The sequence below is a fragment of the Trifolium pratense genome, linkage group LG5, assembly GCF_020283565.1.
Source record: "Trifolium pratense cultivar HEN17-A07 linkage group LG5, ARS_RC_1.1, whole genome shotgun sequence".
Lineage (NCBI taxonomy): Eukaryota > Viridiplantae > Streptophyta > Magnoliopsida > Fabales > Fabaceae > Trifolium > Trifolium pratense.
Window position 1 is genome coordinate 26,871,517 of NC_060063.1, and position 19,827 is coordinate 26,891,343.

Below are 19,827 nucleotides of genomic sequence, written 5' to 3' on the forward strand. Positions count from 1 at the left end.
ATGATGACCAAAGGTACTGATGCCTTTGAAGAAATGTTACAAAGACAAAACTATGGGAAACCTAAGTCCATTGTGAAATTCTGGTATCTCTAGAAAGATGTTGCCTAAGATGTCCCAACGACTTCTTTATGAATAATGTTGTTTCTATTGTTGGCACATCTTACATAACATATAAAATACTGACAGAGAATAAATAAAGTGCACAAGTAATTGTTAACCCAGTTCAGCCAACTGCCAACTCTAGGGGATACCAATCCAGGAAGGAAATCCACTAATAGCTCTAGTTACTAAGACCTCCAGCAAACCCTAGGATTTACGCCTTAAACTAAGACCTCCAGCAAACCCTTGGTTTACGCCTTATAACCTCGACATTACTCATGCAACTTCTGCCTAGGAACTCCTAGACATGAGATCCCATCTCACTTCCACTCACACAACACAACCTGTGTTGTTTATACAATGTTGGGAATGATGTGGCAACAACTTACCAAGACACTACTTCACTTTTGCTTATAAGCTTCAAGTGAATCACACAAGGTAAACTCCTTACTTCAAAGCTTAGGAGTAACCTTAAAATAATAAACTCACTTCTTAACTCGTGTTATAGAATCCACAAGCAAGAATTACAATCAAATAATAAAAGACTCAACAAAGACTCAATATGTGTAACTGATACTTTTTAATAAGATCATCGTCTTGAACTTGGTCTTCGTATATATAGCATAATAGCACGCTCCTCTTGCTTCAGAGTAGATAGGACGCTCCTTGAGAATCATAAAAGGTGATCTGATACTTTTTCAATCTTCATTAAGGATATATCAAGACTTTCCAAAAGTGTTTAAGGGACTTTAGAAGATAGGATAAGTCATCCAGCTATTCCATTAAGTTTGTCTTATCCTTAAAGCTCCTGATCAGATCAAATCTTCAATAAGCGTGTTTATCAGTGGATTTCCATATATAGCAGATGCTCTCATAAATGCGCGAGATTTCCTTAGCCAATATGATGTTGTAACATGTTTTCCAACATCTTGTTAGTATATTTGTTTTAGCAAAATTAAGCCAATTCAAATAACCAACAATCTCCCCTTTTGGCAATTTTTGGCTAAAACAATTTCAGGCCATTACCTTTGAGAGATATAAAAAGCGCAATCCTTCAAATCACCATGATTACACAAAAGAAGGAATGTTAGAGCATCTTTTAAACAAAATTTCACATAGGTGAAAAAATATATGCATCAGAGGCAGCAGCAGCGGAGTCATCATCAAATAGCCTCGAGCAAAATAAAACATGTGTTAGCAGAAATGTTTTAACATGTTTGTCTTAGCGTGGTATCAGAGCAAAATATGATCAATCATAACACATGTCATATGTCATCAAAGATGTTGTGACATATGGGAGCACAGCTTCTAGCATATGTTCGTCCAATCAGGGCAGCATCCATTCAGCAGCAAACTCCCCCTGAATTCATCAGCTTGTGCATCATCTCAGGGTAAAAAAAATTACTCCCCCTGAATACTTGCTTACTGCTACTTCAAAAACATGTCATAACAAAAGACACAACATGTAGCAGAAACAAACAAATCAAAGTACTACTCCCCCTTTTTAGCCACAAAATGTGCCAAAATAGGAAAGTAAAGTATCCAAAGTGCAGAATTAAACAAAGTACAGACCATGCACTCAGAAGGTATTAAATCCAGGGCACAAAAAACCCACAAACCAAATAACAAAGTGCAGTAAAAACAAATAGTAAAAAGATTACAAGATCATTCATCATCACTGCTATCAGAGTCATCATCCTCATCTGTAGCAGTATCATATCCTTCATCCTCATCAGCATTGTTTTGTTCACCTGCAGCAGCCATATCCTTCATCCTCATCAGCATTATTTGCACTAGCTTTGACAGGTACCTCATCAGCTTCCAGTCCTTCAATCATCCTCAGGAACATTTTCTTTCTTTCCTCAAGCTCAGCCTGTTGTTTATCTATCTCCTGACATTGAACCTTTAACCCAGCAATAATCTCCTTTTTGGTCATAACACCAGCTCCAGCAGCAGATGTCCCAACATGATCAGCAACATTATGATTACCAAATAGCTTATGATGAAAGGTGAAACCTGATTCCCTCTTCTTAGATGTGTCAGTTACAACCTTGATGTCTGGATATTGAGCCAAGATGATTCCACATAACAGAGATGGGAATGCTACTGGCATTTTCACAGCAGTAGATCTGATATGCTTAATGGTTTGATCAAAGATAAAAGTGCCATAATCACAGTCAACCTTGGTTCCTACAGCATATATAAATCTACCCAGGTTGGTGGCAACATTGGTTGCATGCTTAGTTGGTACCCAATTAGTTGACCCTATCCTATTAAGGATGGCATACTTGACATTCAACTTACTAGTGGGTATCAATTTCTTCTTGGGCCAGACCTTGACCTTTCCAGTAGTTATTTCAGAACTTACAACATCATTTGCAACCTCTAATTCAGCCTTAGGTTCTACAGACCTACCTAAGTAATTATTGATGACAACAGGAGAAAAATTGATACATTTACCTCTGACAAAACCTTTGTGGTAGTCCTTGCTCAGTGGGTTATCACATTCTTCAGGAATATTCACCAGAAATTCTTTCACCAGCAGCTCATAGCAGGGACTGAAGTCACAGACTGTCTTCAGCAGACCAGCTTCCTTGATGTAGTCAAAGATGTCTTGACATTTTAGAGCATCATTGGTCAATTCCCTCTCAACAGCTAATCTCATCTGGTAGATGTAGTCCCATCTTAGTGCAAAGGCAGCACGATGGAAAGAAATGTTGTCACAGGGGGCTTCTTCAACACCTTGAGGAGCCTTCTTTGCAGTAGCCTTCTTAGGGTTTGGAGATGGGATGTTAGCAACATCTTCAGCAGCATCATAGTCTGAGTCACTAGATGACTCCTTCTTCCTTTTCAAGGTCTCCTTCTTCTTGCTGGGAGGAGAGAAAACTTTGCTCCAACCTTTGACTGGTCCAACACCTGTTGTTTTCACTCTTGGTGCAGGAGTCTTGCTTGCAGTGGGCACAGCCTTGCTTGTACAGCTCCTCAGCCTTTTTGTTATACCACCACTAGGTCTTTCAGCAGTCTTGGTGGTCTCATAATTATCAACATCCACTACATCTTTTTCTACAGATTTGTCAGCTTCAACCTCATGCTCATCTGTGGGGATGGACTGGTTACTCTCTTCAGTCTGAGTATCCTCTTCATCAGCAGAGGTATCTTCTTGAGCAGTTCCAGTTCCTTCATCAGAGGATTCAGATGTTGTGCAAGTTGTCTCAACATCTTTCTCAACAGCAGTTTCCTTTGTGGCTTCCTTCTCAGCAGTTTCAACTTCTTCATGCTCATTCAGGGATGTCTTAACATCCGGCATGACAACCTCTTCAGTGACAACATGGGTTGATTTTTTAGTCACCATCTCAGCAATTGTTGGTGATTTATCAGCAATTTCAGGTTCAACCTCTGTCGGGGCGTCTTCCATTTCAGTTTCAACTGGTTTAGAATTAAGATCCTTCCTTTCAGCGTCAGATCCCAAATTCATCTGACTAGGGTTATCAGCGGTTGGAATAATTGTTTCAACAACTTCAGACACAGGATTAGGGTTCTGAGGTTCTCCTTCGTTGGTTTCAGTTGCTTTCTCAGATGTGTTAACATTCGACTCAAAAACCAAATCAGACATAGACAGAGGGATTCTAGACTTGTAATACCTTATTTTCTTCTTAGAACTTCCTTTACTAGATTTATCAATAGAAGGAGAGATATCGTCACTTACTTTAGGAATTTTCTTCTTTTCAACTGATTTTCCTTTTACTTTCTTCTCAGCAACACTTGATTGAACTTTGGTTGTGCTAGTACGAACAGTCGTAACAGGAACAGCATCTTTGATGATTTGAGACGATTCAATCTTTGCCTTTGATCGTGTGGATCGAGTAGACTTAGTGGTTTGAGAAGATTCAGACATGTTGGAATGGTGATTTCTGAGATTTGAGAAGATGAAACAATGGAGTTTGAATGGAGAAGTATGAGAATAGGGTTCTCGAGCAAAGCTAAATTTTTGGAAGAAAAAGAATTGATTGCGTGTGATGACACATTTAAGGGAAGTTTGCAATAATTTCCCTAAATTAGCGTGCATTAATGGATGGAAGAGAAAACAGTTTCCTTTTGCACGCCTTAACTGTTGTAACTGCTATGCTTCTTCATACAGGCAAATTCCCAATTTGCCCCTTAAAAATTCAAACTGATTTGCATCAAGTGCCTTTGTAAAAATGTCAGCTAGCTGTTCACTTGTACCAATATGCTTAAGTTCCACACAATTTTCTTCCACAAGGTCTCTAATGAAATGATGCCTGATGTCTATATGTTTGGTTCTTGAGTGTTGAACTGGATTCTTTGAGATATTGATTGCACTCAAGTTGTCACAATATAATGTCATGACATCTTGGTCGACATTATACTCTTTCAGCATCTGTTTTCATCCACATTAGCTGGGAACAACTGCTACCTGCAGCTATGTATTCAGCCTCTGCAGTAGATAAAGACACACAATTCTGCTTCTTGCTGAACCATGAGATTAAATTATCACCCAAAAAGAAGCAACCTCCTGAAGTGCTCTTTCTATCATCAGCACTTCTAGCCCAATCTGCATCACAATACCCTACCAAGGTAGAGTTCTTTGTCTGGGAGTACAGAATCCCATAATCACTGGTGCCCTTTATATACTTCAGAATTCTTTTGACTTGTACAAGATGGCTCATCTTTGGCTTGGCTTGATATCTTGCACACACACCAACAACAAAGGTGATGTCAGGTCTACTAACTGTAAGATACAAGAGACTGCCAATCATGCTCCTGTATAGGGTTTGATCAACATCAATGCCATTCTCATCTTTGGTTAGCTTCAGATGAGTAGCAGCTGGAGTTCTCTTGTGTGCTGCAGTGTCCATTCCAAACTTCTTGATCATATTCTTCGCATACTTGCTTTGAGAAACAAATATGGTGTCTTCCATCTGTTTGACTTGCAGACCAAGGAAGTATGTTAGCTCACCTACCAAACTCATTTCAAACTCTGACTGCATTTGTTGTACAAAATGTTGCACCATCTTTTCAGACATTCCTCCAAATACTATGTCATCAACATAAATTTGGGCAATCATCAGCTTCTCTTCCTGTTCTTTAACAAACAAGGTTTTGTCATAGCCTCCTTTTCTGTATCCTTGACTAACAAGAAAATTTGTCAGCCTCTCATACCAAGCCCTTGGAGCCTGTTTCAGTCCATAAAGAGCTTTCTTTAGCTTGTACACATGATCAGGATTGGCAGGATCTACAAAACCTTTTGGCTGCTCCACATAAACTTCTTCATGTAAGTACCCATTAAGAAAGGCACTCTTGACATCCATTTGGTACAGCTTAAATTTAAAGATGCATGCTATACCAAGAAGTAGCCTAATAGATTCCAGTCTTGCTACTGGCGCAAATGTTTCATCAAAATCAAGTCCTTCAACCTGAGTATACCCTTGTGCCACTAATCTTGCCTTGTTTCTTGTTACAACACCATTTTCATCTGATTTGTTCTTGAACACCCATTTTGTGCCTATGACATTAACACCATTGGGTCTGGGAACAAGATCCCACACATCACTTCTTCTAAACTGAGTTAGTTCATCTTGTATGGCTTCTATCCAAAACTCATCAGTAAGAGCCTCTTTTACATTTTTAGGCTCAATCTTTGAAACAAAACATGAATTAGTAACCACTTCATTTGTCCTTCTTGTAGCAATTCCCTGGTTAGGATTTCCAATGATGAGATCCTTGGGATGGTTCTTCTGTATTCTTATTGAAGGAACTTTGCTCACAGGACCAGGTGTAGGAATAGTTGATTCATCATCTGAATCTGATTCTTTCTCTACTACAGTTTCTTCAGATGTCGGCAATGTTGTTGCAACATCTTCTTCAGTGTCTGATGTTCTTGCAGATGTTAAGTCATCTATCACAACATTGATAGATTCTACTATTACCTTGGTTCTCTTGTTGTAAACTCTATAGGCCCTGCTGTTTGTTGAGTATCCAAGAAATAACCCTTCTTCACTTTTAGGATCCATTTTTCTTCTGTGTTCTCTATCAGATAAAATGTAACATTTACTTCCAAACACATGAAAGTGTTTCACAGTTGGTTTTCTTCCTTTCCACAGTTCATATAGTGTAGTGGAGGTTCCAGTTCTGAGAGTGACACGATTGTGAATGTAACAGGCAGTATGCATAGCCTCAGCCCAGAATTGATATGGAAGATGTTTTGCATGCAACATTACTCTGGCTGACTCTTGAATTGTCCTGTTCTTCCTTTCAACAACACCATTTTGTTGAGGTGTGATTGGAGCTGAGAATTCATGCTTGATTCCTTCAGAGGTACAGAATTCAAGGAAGCTTGCATTCTCAAACTCTTTACCATGATCACTTCGTATCCTCACAATAGCAGAGTTCTTTTCTCTTTGAAGTTGAAGGCAAAGTTCTTTGAATGCATCAAAACTTTCAGATTTGTCTTTTAGAAATTCAATCCATGTGAACCTTGAAAAGTCATCTACCATGACAAATGCGTACCTTTTTCCTCCAAGGCTCTCCACTTGCATTGGCCCCATAAGGTATATGTGCAGCAATTCTAGCACCCTTGTTGTGGTAAGATGTTGCAACTTTGGATGCGACATCTTTGTCTGCTTCCCTATTTGGCATTCTCCACATATACTTCCTTCCTCTATTTTGAGCTTAGGAAGACCTCTGATTGCCTCTTTAGCTATTGCCTTTTTCATGCCCTTAAGGTGCAGGTGGCCAAGTTTTTGGTGCCACAACTTTACCTCATCTTCTTTGCTAATATAACATATGGATAAATTGTCTTCTTCTTTAGGGATCCAAAGATAACAGTTGTCTCTTGACCTTACTCCTTTCATCAACAGCTCTCCTTGCTCATTTGTAACTAGGCATTCAGTTTTTGTGAAGTTTACTTTCATGCCTTGATCACAAAGTTGGCTTATGCTGATTAGATTTGCTTTAAGTCCTTTTACAAGCAACACATTATCTAGCTTTGGTAAGCCATAGTTTGCAAGTTTACCAACTCCCTTAATCTCTCCTTTGGCTCCATCTCCAAACGTCACAAAACTGGTAGCATAAGACTTCAGATCTTCAAGATAGTGTTCAACACCTGTCATATGTCTAGAACAGCCACTATCAAAGTACCAGGTTTCTCTTGAAGAAGCTCTCAAGGATGTATGAGCTATCAGACCTGTGATCTTCTTCTTTTCTCTCCATTCCTTTCTAGTTGTAACATTCGGAAAGGCAGGAGTATGTAACTCTTGATGAACTCTCCTTGGATATCCGTGCAGCCTATAGCAGAAAGGCCTAATATGTCATTTCCTTCCACAATGATGACATGTCTAATTATAGAACTTGGGCATAGGATGTTCCATAGGTTGTTGCGACAATCCTCCTGACACAAAAATTCTGTTGATTGGAGTGTGTATGGTGGCATTGTTGAACTTCATCTGCTGCTTTACTCTTTCATGTTCAAAACCAATGGGCTTAGGTTTCCCATAGTTTTGTCTTTGTAACATTTCTTCAAAGGCATCAGTACCTTTGGTCATCATTTTAGCCACCTTTGTGACATGATCCAAGTCAGCATTTAACTTGGTCACTTCTTCTCTTTGTTCAGCAATCTTACTTAGGAGGTTGGACTTTTCCATTTCCAACTGATGAATTTGACTACTCTGATCTTCAACCTTAATGATGAGATTATCAATGTTTGTGAGTAACTCATTTCTCTCAGCTTGCAGTTTGCCATTGATTTTCTTTTGTTTCTCCAATACTTTGCAAACCTCTATGCTTCTATTATGAAGATCTTTGTAAGTAGCAGCTAGTTCTTCATAAGTTACCTCATCATCACATGATTCTGAGTCAGATACACAAACTCCTGTTAATGCTTTAACAAATTTAGCAGATTCTTCCTCCTCTGAATCTGTATCAGACCATGAAACCACAAGACTTTTCTTTTGTCTTTTTAGAAAGGTTGGACATTCTGTTCTGATATGGCCAAAACCTTCACATTCATGGCATCTTACTCCTTTTTCATCTTCACTTGCCTTTTTCTGAAAGATGGATTGTTTGTTGTTGTTGAATCGACCATTTGACTTGGGTCTTTGATCCACTTTCTTCATCAACTTGTTGAACTGTCTCCCAAGCATAGCCATAGACTCGGCTAAGCTTTCTTCACCTTCAGATTCAATTTGTTCATCAGCACCACTTTTTGAAGCAAAGGCTAGATTCTTATCTTTCTTTTCATTCCTCCTGTTCAAGCCAATTTCATAGGTCTGAAGTGATCCTATGAGTTCATCTAAATTTAGACTTGAAAGATCATGAGCCTCCTCAATGGCTGTCACCTTCATATCAAACCTTTTAGGCAAAGATCTGAGTATTTTTCCAACTAACTCCTCATCTGAGATAGGTTTTCCAAGTGCATCAAACGAATTTGCAAAGTCAAGCACACATTCATTTGAAAGTCATGAATGCTTTCCTCCTCCTTCATTCTGAGATTCTCAAAATTGGTTTTGAGCATCTGAAGCTTAGATAGATTCACTTTAGATGTTCCTTCATGAGCTTTTCTCATAATTTCCCAGGCATGCTTAGCAGTAGTACATCTCTTGACAAGCCTGAACATGTTAGCATCCACACCATTGAAAATTGCATACAAGGCTTTGGAGTTGCCAAGTGCCAGATCATCCTCATCTTTTGTCCATTCGTTGTATGGCTTCTTTACATCAGTTTTCCTGCCATCTTTGTCGAGAACCATTGGTGGTTCCCATCCACGTAACACAGCCTTCCATGTCCTGCTGTCAATTGATTTTATTAAAGCCTCCATACGAGATTTCCAATAATCATAGTTCTCAGGACCTGTCAGTAAAGGGGGTTTAGACACTGACCCTCCTTCTTTATCCATTGTACCAGAAAATACTTCCCTGGAGCTCACCCAAAATAACAGAACAGGGTGCCTGCTCTGATGCCAATTGAAATTCTGGTATCTCTAGAAAGATGTTGCCTAAGATGTCCCAACGACTTCTTTATGAATAATGTTGTTTCTATTGTTGGCACATCTTACATAACATATAAAATACTGACAGAGAATAAATAAAGTGCACAAGTAATTGTTAACCCAGTTCAGCCAACTGCCTACTCTGGGGGATACCAATCCAGGAAGGAAATCCACTAATAGCTCTAGTTACTAAGACCTCCAGCAAACCCTAGGATTTACGCCTTAAACTAAGACCTCCAGCAAACCCCTGGTTTATGCCTTATAACCTCGACACTACTCATGCAACTTCTGCCTAGGAACTCCTAGACATGAGATCCGATCTCACTTCCACTCACACAACACAACCTGTGTTGTTTATACAATGTTGGGAATGATGTGGCAACAACTTACCAAGACACTACTTCACTTTTGCTTATAAGCTTCAAGTGAATCACACAAGGTAAACTCCTTACTTCAAAGCTTAGGAGTAACCTTAATATATTACTGCCACTCGCTCTGTAATGTTGTCACACAAGATAAGCACACCGCAAGGTTACAAGGTTACCGGGAAACGACATTCCCTTTATTTTAAATTAAATTTATATTAAATTTATTAACTAATCATAAATAATAATAATAATAATAATAATAATAATAATAATAATAATAATAATAACTAATCATAAATGTGTTTTTGCTTATCATGTTGTGTGTAGGAACTCATTGCAGTTCCTGAAGGTGTCTCTGACTTGAAAGAAACCATGGGTACTTGCGCAATATAGTGTTGTCTCCACACAAGCTTGATATAACTTATAAAATAAAATACGAGTGTTCCTGAGGTATTCTTTAAGCATTTTAAATAGTAAATTTTGTGAATTTTTTATAAAAATGTGTGAAGTCAATATATTAAAAATTGAAATGTTTCACTTTTTAAATAAATAATTTTTTTAAATGGAATGCTTAAAAAGTATCCCGAGGCACCGTTTAGCATAACCCTAACTTATAAGTTAATTTGTTATAAAAATAATGTACACATGTTGTATAATCTGATAACTATGTGACTTTATGCTTAATTGCATTTTTAGTCTTCATATTTTACATGTTTTACAATTTTAATCTCTCTATTTAAAAATTAGATATTTTTACTTTCTTATTTTGATTTTCTTTTGTAATTTTGTCCCTGGCCCTATTTTAATTGATATGCACCGACGGTGTAAAATAATTTTACGTCAACCAATACCAACCATGTTTTCTGCCACATCACTCCACTCCACCCCACTTTCTTGATATGACATGGCAAAATAATGTTTGTTTATTGAACGATTGTGTAAAACTATTTTACACCGTCGGTGCATATCAATTAAACTCAAATGTTATATATATATATATATTACTGTGTATTTTTTACATTCACTTGACCGCCTAATTAATTAATTAATGTTTCTTTTCTATTATGTGTTAGGGTCCGCATGTGTTATTGTTAACTGGAATCGACCTTAAAAAATATGGTAAGGAGGGAACCGTTATTGAAGCATCTCACTATGACCATAACTTCCTAACTATTCATGCCAGTAATATATTTTCGGGATATAACATCTGGTTAAGAAATGGAGAGAAAATTGAATTGGATGTTCCTAGAGGATGTTTTCTTATTACCGCAGGAAAACAGGTAATTTGATATAATTTCAATTTTTTTTTATCCACTAACTAGAGATTTATTTATATAATTTGACATTATCAACGTCCTTTTGTGTTTTCTATATAGATGGAATGGCTCACTGGAGGGTGCATCTTAGCTTGCAAGTATGAGGTAATTGTCACAAACAAGACAACGTTAGCAATCAATGAAGCAAAAGAGCTAGGTCATCGCTTATGGAGAGCCTCTTCAACGGTTAGAGAGCATATATAATTTTATTTTGGCTTAATTAGTAAAATAGTCCCTTAAAGATATTTTTGGTTTTAAATTGGTCCCTTAAAGAAAAAAAGTTCCAATAGGTCCCTTAAAGAAAAAAAAAGGTCTGAATAGGTCCCTAAAGACATCTCCGGTCCCTAAAGACATCTCCGTTAATCAGTTTGGTACCTAAAAAAGAGTCTGAATAGGACCAAACTGATTAACAGATATGTCTTTAAGGGACCTATTCAGACCTTTTTTTCTTTAAGGACCTATTCAGACCTTTTTTTCTATCTGAAATCGAAAATATTTTTAAGGGACCATTTTACTAATTAAGCCTTTTATTTTCCTAAGAAAGAGTTTTAATTGTCAGTTATATTGACCGGTTATATTTGTTGACGCTTGTAGTTATATGCACACCTCGCACCAGATGAACTTATGATGCCCTTAGAAAAATTCCATGAATATTCTTTCAGGCCAAACGAATACCCTCCTATATATGCAAGAGATGCTGAACGTTTGGTGAAACCAATCCCATTTGAATGAATCAAATGACAACTTTTATCTATTGTTATGAGTTATGACTGTTTCTTTTACATCATATATATGCCATTCAAAATAAATAAAATAGATAATATTATTGAATTTGAACCCTCCTTTCTATGTGTTCTTTTTAATAAATAAATAAATCTTGTTTATGTATGAATATAATTTTAATCAAACTTATTTGGATGGACATGGCTTTTTGCCTGATTCTACTTGGTTGGTTCAATGTCTCTACAATGTACCGTAATTTGATCCATATTGTAAGACATTTTATCAAACTATTGAATGAATTATTATTATTATTTTTTTGAGTTAGATGGTGGATTGGTATGTTTTGTTTTCTTAATTTCTTTTGAGAATGGGTTTTTACAATCAAGAAGTATATATTAGTTATTTTAGAAACACAGACCGTTCAGATTTTTTTATTGTCAAACAACGGCAATTTGTTTACTTTTTTTAAGGTAAACTAAGAGGATAAAAGATTAAAATAACACAAACTAACCTCTGTTTTCTTTTGAAGATCCTATTGTAATACATATTACAGTTGGAAAAAACCGGCATAGAGAAAATAAATGAACGCAATTACAACACAAGAATATAACGTAGAAACTCCAAACCGGAGAAAAAACCACGGTCGTTGTCAAAAACGACAACCAGAGAATAAACACTATGTGAAAATTGTTACAACACATAGACTACCCTCAAACTTCCCTTGGCCCCCAATACACCCACACTCTCCAAAGCAAATACCTAACTACATCTCTCAACCCTCTAATACAAGAGTACAAGATAAAAACAAAAAAGTCAGATATAAGCTTAAAGTGCTACTGACTGGTGCAATTATAAACAAAGAACTTAAGTCCATTATATAGCCTTGATTTCCCCATTGCTTCATCATTCTAAGCGATGTGGGACTTCTTCAATATAATTTCTTTGACCTTTTTTTTTCCTTCTTTCATTAGCAATGTGGGACTTACATTGCAATCAACCCCAACAATCTCCACCTTGATTGTAATGGTCTTCAATCTTCATTGTCTACACCGACAATCATTGTCTTCCGCTCCATTGTCTATACCAACAATCATTGTCTTCACCGACAAGCATAATTCTCATTGTCTATACCAACAAATTAAATTATCATACTCTACCATAAAGAGTACACTCCACTTGGAACTAAACCATCCTAAGAATTTTCTTCACTTGAAACTAAACCATCCCAAGATTTTTCTTCACTTGGAACCAAGCCATCCCAAGAATTTTATCTCGAAACCTCGCTGAAAATTTATGTTGCAACTTCCATGTTGGCTTTCTCCGGAAGTTCATCAGCCATCGAGATAACCGCGTACCTTGCATCAATGCCAACCAATGCCCGCACGCTATCATCACACACCTTGCATCCATGTAAACTGATGCCAATGTGTCACTTGAACAACTTCAAACATCTATGAAACCACCTCAGGCCATTGTTAGGCTCCAACAATTCCAGTTTAGTTACATCACCTAGTAAACCTTGTTTCACTAGTCCAACTAAACTCATGTCACTAACAAGTACCCACCCGAAGATCCACAACCTAACCAAAACATGAGAATCACCACTAGTAACAGATGCATAACCAATAATAGTAGAACTATCTAACAAGTATCTATCTACTATCTATGCATCAAAGTTCAAGAAAATACCTCGCATTATGTTAAAAGAAACTCACCCATACCTTGAACCTTACAAGCTTTCCGTCACCGAGATGAACAACTCCACCTTCAACTAGCTCTAGGGATTCAAAAGTATTTCTTCTTCAAACACATGTGATAGGAGCTTCCAAGTCCATGACTCAACACTCCACCGATTCCCAACTTCCACTAGCACCTCCGCATCATAATAAGTTGTTGTTTCAGACATAACCCGAGTATTCTTATCACCGCCTCTCCAGGCTGACCTTGTGTAACCCAAATTACATCACCATATCCTTGACTTGATTTCCCACAAGCCAAACGTGATTCTTCCATTAGTTTTCTCTAGCCTAAACTTCACAGCGGACTCCCTACTCCTGAATCAAAACAAGAGCTCTGATACCAGTTGTTGGGAAAAACCGGCATAGAGAAAATAAATGAACGCAATCACAACACAAGAATATAACGTGGAAACTCCAAACCGGAGAAAAAACCACGGTCGTTGTCAAAAACGACAACAGAGAATAAACACTATGTGAAAATTGTTACAACACATAGACTACCCTCAACCTTCCCTTGGCCCCCAATGCACCCGCACTCTCCAAAGCAAATACCTAACTACATCTCTCAACCCTCTAATACAAGAGTACAAGAGAAAAACAAAAAAGTCAGATATAAGCTTAAAGTGCTACTGACTGGTGCAATTATAAACAAAGAACTTAAGTCCATTATATAGCCTTGATTTCCCCATTGCTTCATCATTCTAAGCGATGTGGGACTTCTTCAATATAATTTCTTTGACCTTTTTTTTTCTTCTTTCATTAGCAATGTGGGACTTACATTGCAATCAACCCCAACAATTACAACTATTTCACATTCGAATCTTTTTCCATTAGAAACTCTATTCTAATTGATCCACAAAGTGTTTTTTCTACTTTAGACCTAGTTCTCTGTTTTTCTTTTCTTTTGGCTCTGTTTGCAAGTTTAGAGGGAACAAAAACTCAGTGTATTCCTTTAAATTTTGAATTTTATCTTTTGAATCTTGATTTCTTTAGTCTGCTATTTAAGTAGCAGATGACAAAAAGTTTAAAGTTTCTCCAGGGGCCACAAATCTTAGACCGTTCTAATTTTTTTAATATTTTTCTCAAATCTGAACACTTCACCGGACCATTCAATCGGTAGGAGCGACGGACGGTGTGTACAAAGGGAAGGGACGTAGTCAACGCGAGCTGATGACTCGCGCTTACTAGGAATTCCTCGTTGAAGACCAACAATTGAAATGATTTATCCCCATCACGATGAAATTTCAAAGATTACCCCGGCTTGTCGGCCAAGCCTATAGGGTGCAGGTAGCAGGTAACAACAGAATATCCAACCCAACATGGCCCATCTGCGCCCACAAAAAAAAAAGGGGGATTTGATCAGGACCGTCTGATCAATCAAACGTTCCTAATCTGATCAAAGGGAGAAAGATTTGGGTCGTTTGATGGAAGATCAGGGGTGATGATGGTGATGTTACGGTGCACGAGCGCGCATTGGATCTCCACTGGTATAAATACCTTAACCCTTCAGGATAAAATCATTTGATAAAATATTTTCTCTCTCTTCTCTTCTCTCTTGCTCTCTTCTCTCTAGCAGATGACAAAAAGTTTAAAGTTTCTCCAGGGGCCACAAATCTTAGACCGTTCTAATTTTTTTAATATTTTTCTCAAATCCGAACACTTCACCGGACCATTCAATCGGTAGGAGCGACGGGCGGTGTGTACAAAGGGAAGGGACGTAGTCAACGCGAGCTGATGACTCGCGCTTACTAGGAATTCCTCGTTGAAGACCAACTATTGCAATGATCTATCCCCATCACGATGAAATTTCAAAGATTACCCGGGCCTGTCGGCCAAGGCTATAGGGTGCAGGTAGCAGGTAACAACAGAAAGTCCAACCCAACATGGCCCATCTGCGCCCACAAAAAAAAAGGGGGATTTGATCAGGACCGTCTGATCAATCAGACGTTCCTGATTTGATCAAAGGGAGAAAGATTTGGGTCGTTTGATGGAAGATCACGGGTGATGATGGTGATGTTACGGTGCACGAGCGCGCATTGGATCTCCACTGATATAAATACCTCAACCCTTCAGGATAAAATCATTTGATAAAATATTTTCTCTCTCTTCTCTTCTCTCTTGCTCTCTTCTCTCTCAAGGATGAACTCCAACCAGAGTACTTCATGTTCTTCTTTTTCCGGCGACTGGCCTCCGTGATTCTCAGATTTCGACGAGCTACCGCCACCCTCTGCCGAAATCACCGCGCTGGAATCATAACCACCCAAAAAATCCCAAAATTTACCTAGAATCCTTATTTTTCGCGATTTAAACACGAATCAACGTTAAAGGTGCAAAAAACAACAACGAACAATGTTAATAAAAGGTAATTATCTTCCTTTCTCTTTTATTTTTTGTGCTTTATAGATCCATCCCTCTTCTGATTCTTTTTATTTCTTGGAGTTCAGGTTAAGGATGTTGGTGGAGGTAGAGGCAAGGTGCACTGTTAAATTAGTTTTTTGTTTGTGTAGTTTCTCTTCTGTATGTGTAAAAAAAATCTTTCTTTTACTCTGATTGGGTCTCAATTTATAGATCAAGTGAATGAATTTGTTTAATGTAAAAAGCCTTCAGATTTACAATTTTTATTGTTTTTAATCTGATCAATTTGTGTTGAAAAGAACAAAAAAAAAATTAGTCTAAGGAGATGGTGATGAATGAATGAATCTGTGGTTGTTTTTCTCTGTTCTATTCTCTATGTTTGCTTTCCATATGTTGTAACTCAAAATATAGTATAATTTTCAATTTCTGCCTCCAATATTACATATATCCAAATTTCATTATAACCAAACATGAATGGCTTAGAGAAACTGCTGAGTCACATTTTGCTTGAAGTTCATAGAAGATTTAGATGTAAGTTTTAATTTTTATATGGAGGTCTATGAGTAAATCAATAGTCTTACTTTTTTTGGGATGTATTTGTTGTTACACTTCTATTATAGTCCTTAGTGTTGATATACTCTTAATTCGTGTTAGTTGCTTGTTTTAGGAATTTAGAAATAGATATAGAAGAATATAGGTATGGTGTCAATAATAACCATAGTCCTTAGAGTTGATATACTCTTAATTCTTGACATAATAGATGCAAAGGCTAATCATTTCTTTTGAAATTCTCATGTTAGTTGCTTGTTTTAGGTATTTAGAAATAGATATAGAAGAATCTAGGTATGAGTGTCAATAATAACCATAATTATATTGTTAATGTTATGTAGGCTAGGTAAGAGGGACGAAATTGATGTGTGTGGTGTGTGTGGGTAAGAGTGAGATTAGAAATGTGAGTGAGGTGGAGAGATGGAGAGGTGTGAGAGAGATAAGAGAAAGAAGGTGAATGAATAGAGAGGAGAGAAAAATTAGAATTCAATGAAAAAAGAAGACGGAGTGTGTGAGTTGAAAGAGATAAAGTGAAAATGGTGGGTTTGGAGTTTTAGGAGGAGTTGGTTTATATAGGGTTGATGGATTCATTTATGGAAAACACTTGTTCATTGGCATACATGCATGATGTCACTTGTTTTTTCACTTCTATACACATGTCACATGAAGCAAGTAATAGAAGGAAGGTTGCATGTGATAGTTGACTTTGTGAAGCACTTTGTGAAGGCATACATGCATGATGCCACTTGTTTTTTCACTTCTATACATGTCACATGAAGCAAGTAATAGAAGGAAGATTGCATGTGATAGTTGACTTTGTGAAGCAAGTAGTAGCAAGATATAATTGGATGAAGACAAGCATATGTTGGCAAAACACAATTGAACATGAGACAAAGGTGTTAAGCATCGATTGGCCAATGGATTAGGGTTTAGAATTAGGGTTTCATAGTTTATCATTCTTTAGTATAGATAGATAGATAGATAGATAGATAGATAGAATATAGATATAGATAGATAGATATAGATAAATAGATATAGATAGATAGATAGATAGATAGATAGATAGATAGATAGATAGATAGATAGATAGATAGATAGATAGATAGATAGATAGATAGATATAGATATAGACTAGACGTTTACCCGTGCGATGCACGAGTCTTATGCTCTATTTTATATTATAACGTCAAAAAATTATTTGTATAAGTAGTAATTTAAAATTGAAATAATAGGTATTATCAAAATAATAGTAACAATAAAAGTTATCTAAATGTGATATAGATGTTATATATGTGTTTATACATTTAAAAAACTTATTTATTTATACATCACATTTGAAGTTACTTTGGTATTTTCTTCGTTAACATTGGTTAGCAATATCTTTAACTCATTCTTTAAAATAATTTTGGAAATGACAACATATAATTGACCATGAAAAACAATTGACGTGAATAAGGCATGATTATGAGTTAGATAAACTACTTCATTATCGAATTTGTCATTTATATTAATTTGAAACTCATTGGAGCAAATATAAACCAACTTAACTAATACTCAAAATCGAATATGATAAAAATCATGCGGTGCGCATACCAACCATTAGTAATTTTTTTTTTTTTACTAACATTAGGAAGTAGTCCTAACAATCGACCAACTTCTTATATACACAAAGAATGGACAAATTTTGAACATTAACTATTTTGAACAAAAAACAATAAAATACACAAAATAATAAAATTTAAAAAAAAATTAAAATGGATAAAAACACAAAACAACAATAATAATAATAATAATAATTATTATTATTATTATTATTATAATTATAATAATTATAATTATAATTAGTACCACACATTAAATGGATGTAAGTGATGTGGCTAAATGAAAGGTTTTGATTGGTTTGTGGATTAGGGTTTAGATAGACAATTGGACAACTATCTAGGATATATATATATATATATATATATATATATATATATATATATATATAGATTTGGAAATGACAATTTTTATCATGTGAATTAGGAGAAGATAAAAGATTCTTCTATTTCTACCTTTGTTGCATCTTTTATACTTGGGAAGTCTATGGAAAAAATGACAGCTCATGTAGGTATATCTTTAAGCGCATTTTCATATGATGGTGCTATTATTAATATTGTATTCATATATACCATATTTGTTTTTTTATTTTTTTGATAAACTAAAGTTTATTTTTGATTCTTCATTTGAACTAAGGTTCTTAGCATATTTCTTTTTTCTTTTTCAGGTTGAAAGAAATAAGTTTTTACCGTAGATAATCTATGAGACTAATTTGAGTAGCAGTATTTGCCTTTGAAGCAAAATTCTATCAACCCTGATGTAAAATAATTTTTTGTAAAAGAAATTTTTGAGTCATTCTTGTGCTATGTCTATAATACTCTTTGCAAATAAAAAAAAAAACGTATCTAATACTCTTTTATAATTTCACACTCTTATATGCTAATAATATTAACCTATAACAACTTTTAAGTTACAAAATTTGTCATCTATTTTTAATTTTTCTAAAATAGATAGTCATATAATTAAATTAACAATTGCTTATAATAAACGAAAAATTATGGTAACATATATATGTAGGACTTTGAGAATATGATTTAGACTACTCCTCTATATCGTAACCGTGAGGAATACAATGAGTGTCAATTATAGGTTCTAACTCTATATAGTGCCTTAGTTTTTTTTTTAATATATTATTAGGGTAAGTCTATTATTTATTATAGATTTAAGTGAAGTCATCCGAGAGTTGTTTGAAGAAAATGACGAAGAACCAAAACTCAAAATTATACAACAAAATTTAAACATTATTTGCATACAAAATCACATATTTATAATACACACAACGGTTAAGGATAGAAAAAATATTAGTTCGATTATGAGATCATCTCAACTTATCTTGCTATAAAATGTATGTATATCTATACATGTTATGTGTGACATCTTTGATTGGCAACTTGTTTCATCCTACAGCTCATCGGCTCATCGGCTGATCATGACAACCTTGTTTCATCCTACTTTTGCATTGATTATATTAAGCAATGCAAAGAAGAAAAAAAAGAGTATACACAATAACTTTAGTAGAAATGAAGAATGAAAAAAGCAACTTTAAAAATACCTCTTCATTGATCAACACCACAACCGAAGTAAAACATTGGGTCTTGTTAACATGTGCCCTGAAGGCACATGTTAAGATATACCAAAATAGAAATTTAACATTTAATGATACAAAAAATTTAATGCTTCAAAAGTCAAAATACACAAATTAGCATTTAATAATTTCTATTTTTGTTTCCTTAACATGTGCCTTAAGGGCACAAGTTAACATTCTCCTAAAACATTTTTTCTTTTATAATTAAAGAACTAGCTTATTAAAGAACTATTTATTTTTATTTTTTTTAAATAACTAGCTTATTACAAACATCTAATTTAAAGTACTTTTAAACATGTATTTGACTTATTAGTTTATATACAAGAAATGATGTTTCAACTTAAAATAATTAATTATTGCTAAGTACGAAGAGTTTTTTTCTATGTATTTTTAAAATGAAGTGCGTAAAATATAAAATATAGAAGAGACGACGAATTATAATAAACTACACAGTGTTGTTATTTAATATGTACATGAGATAAACAATTGT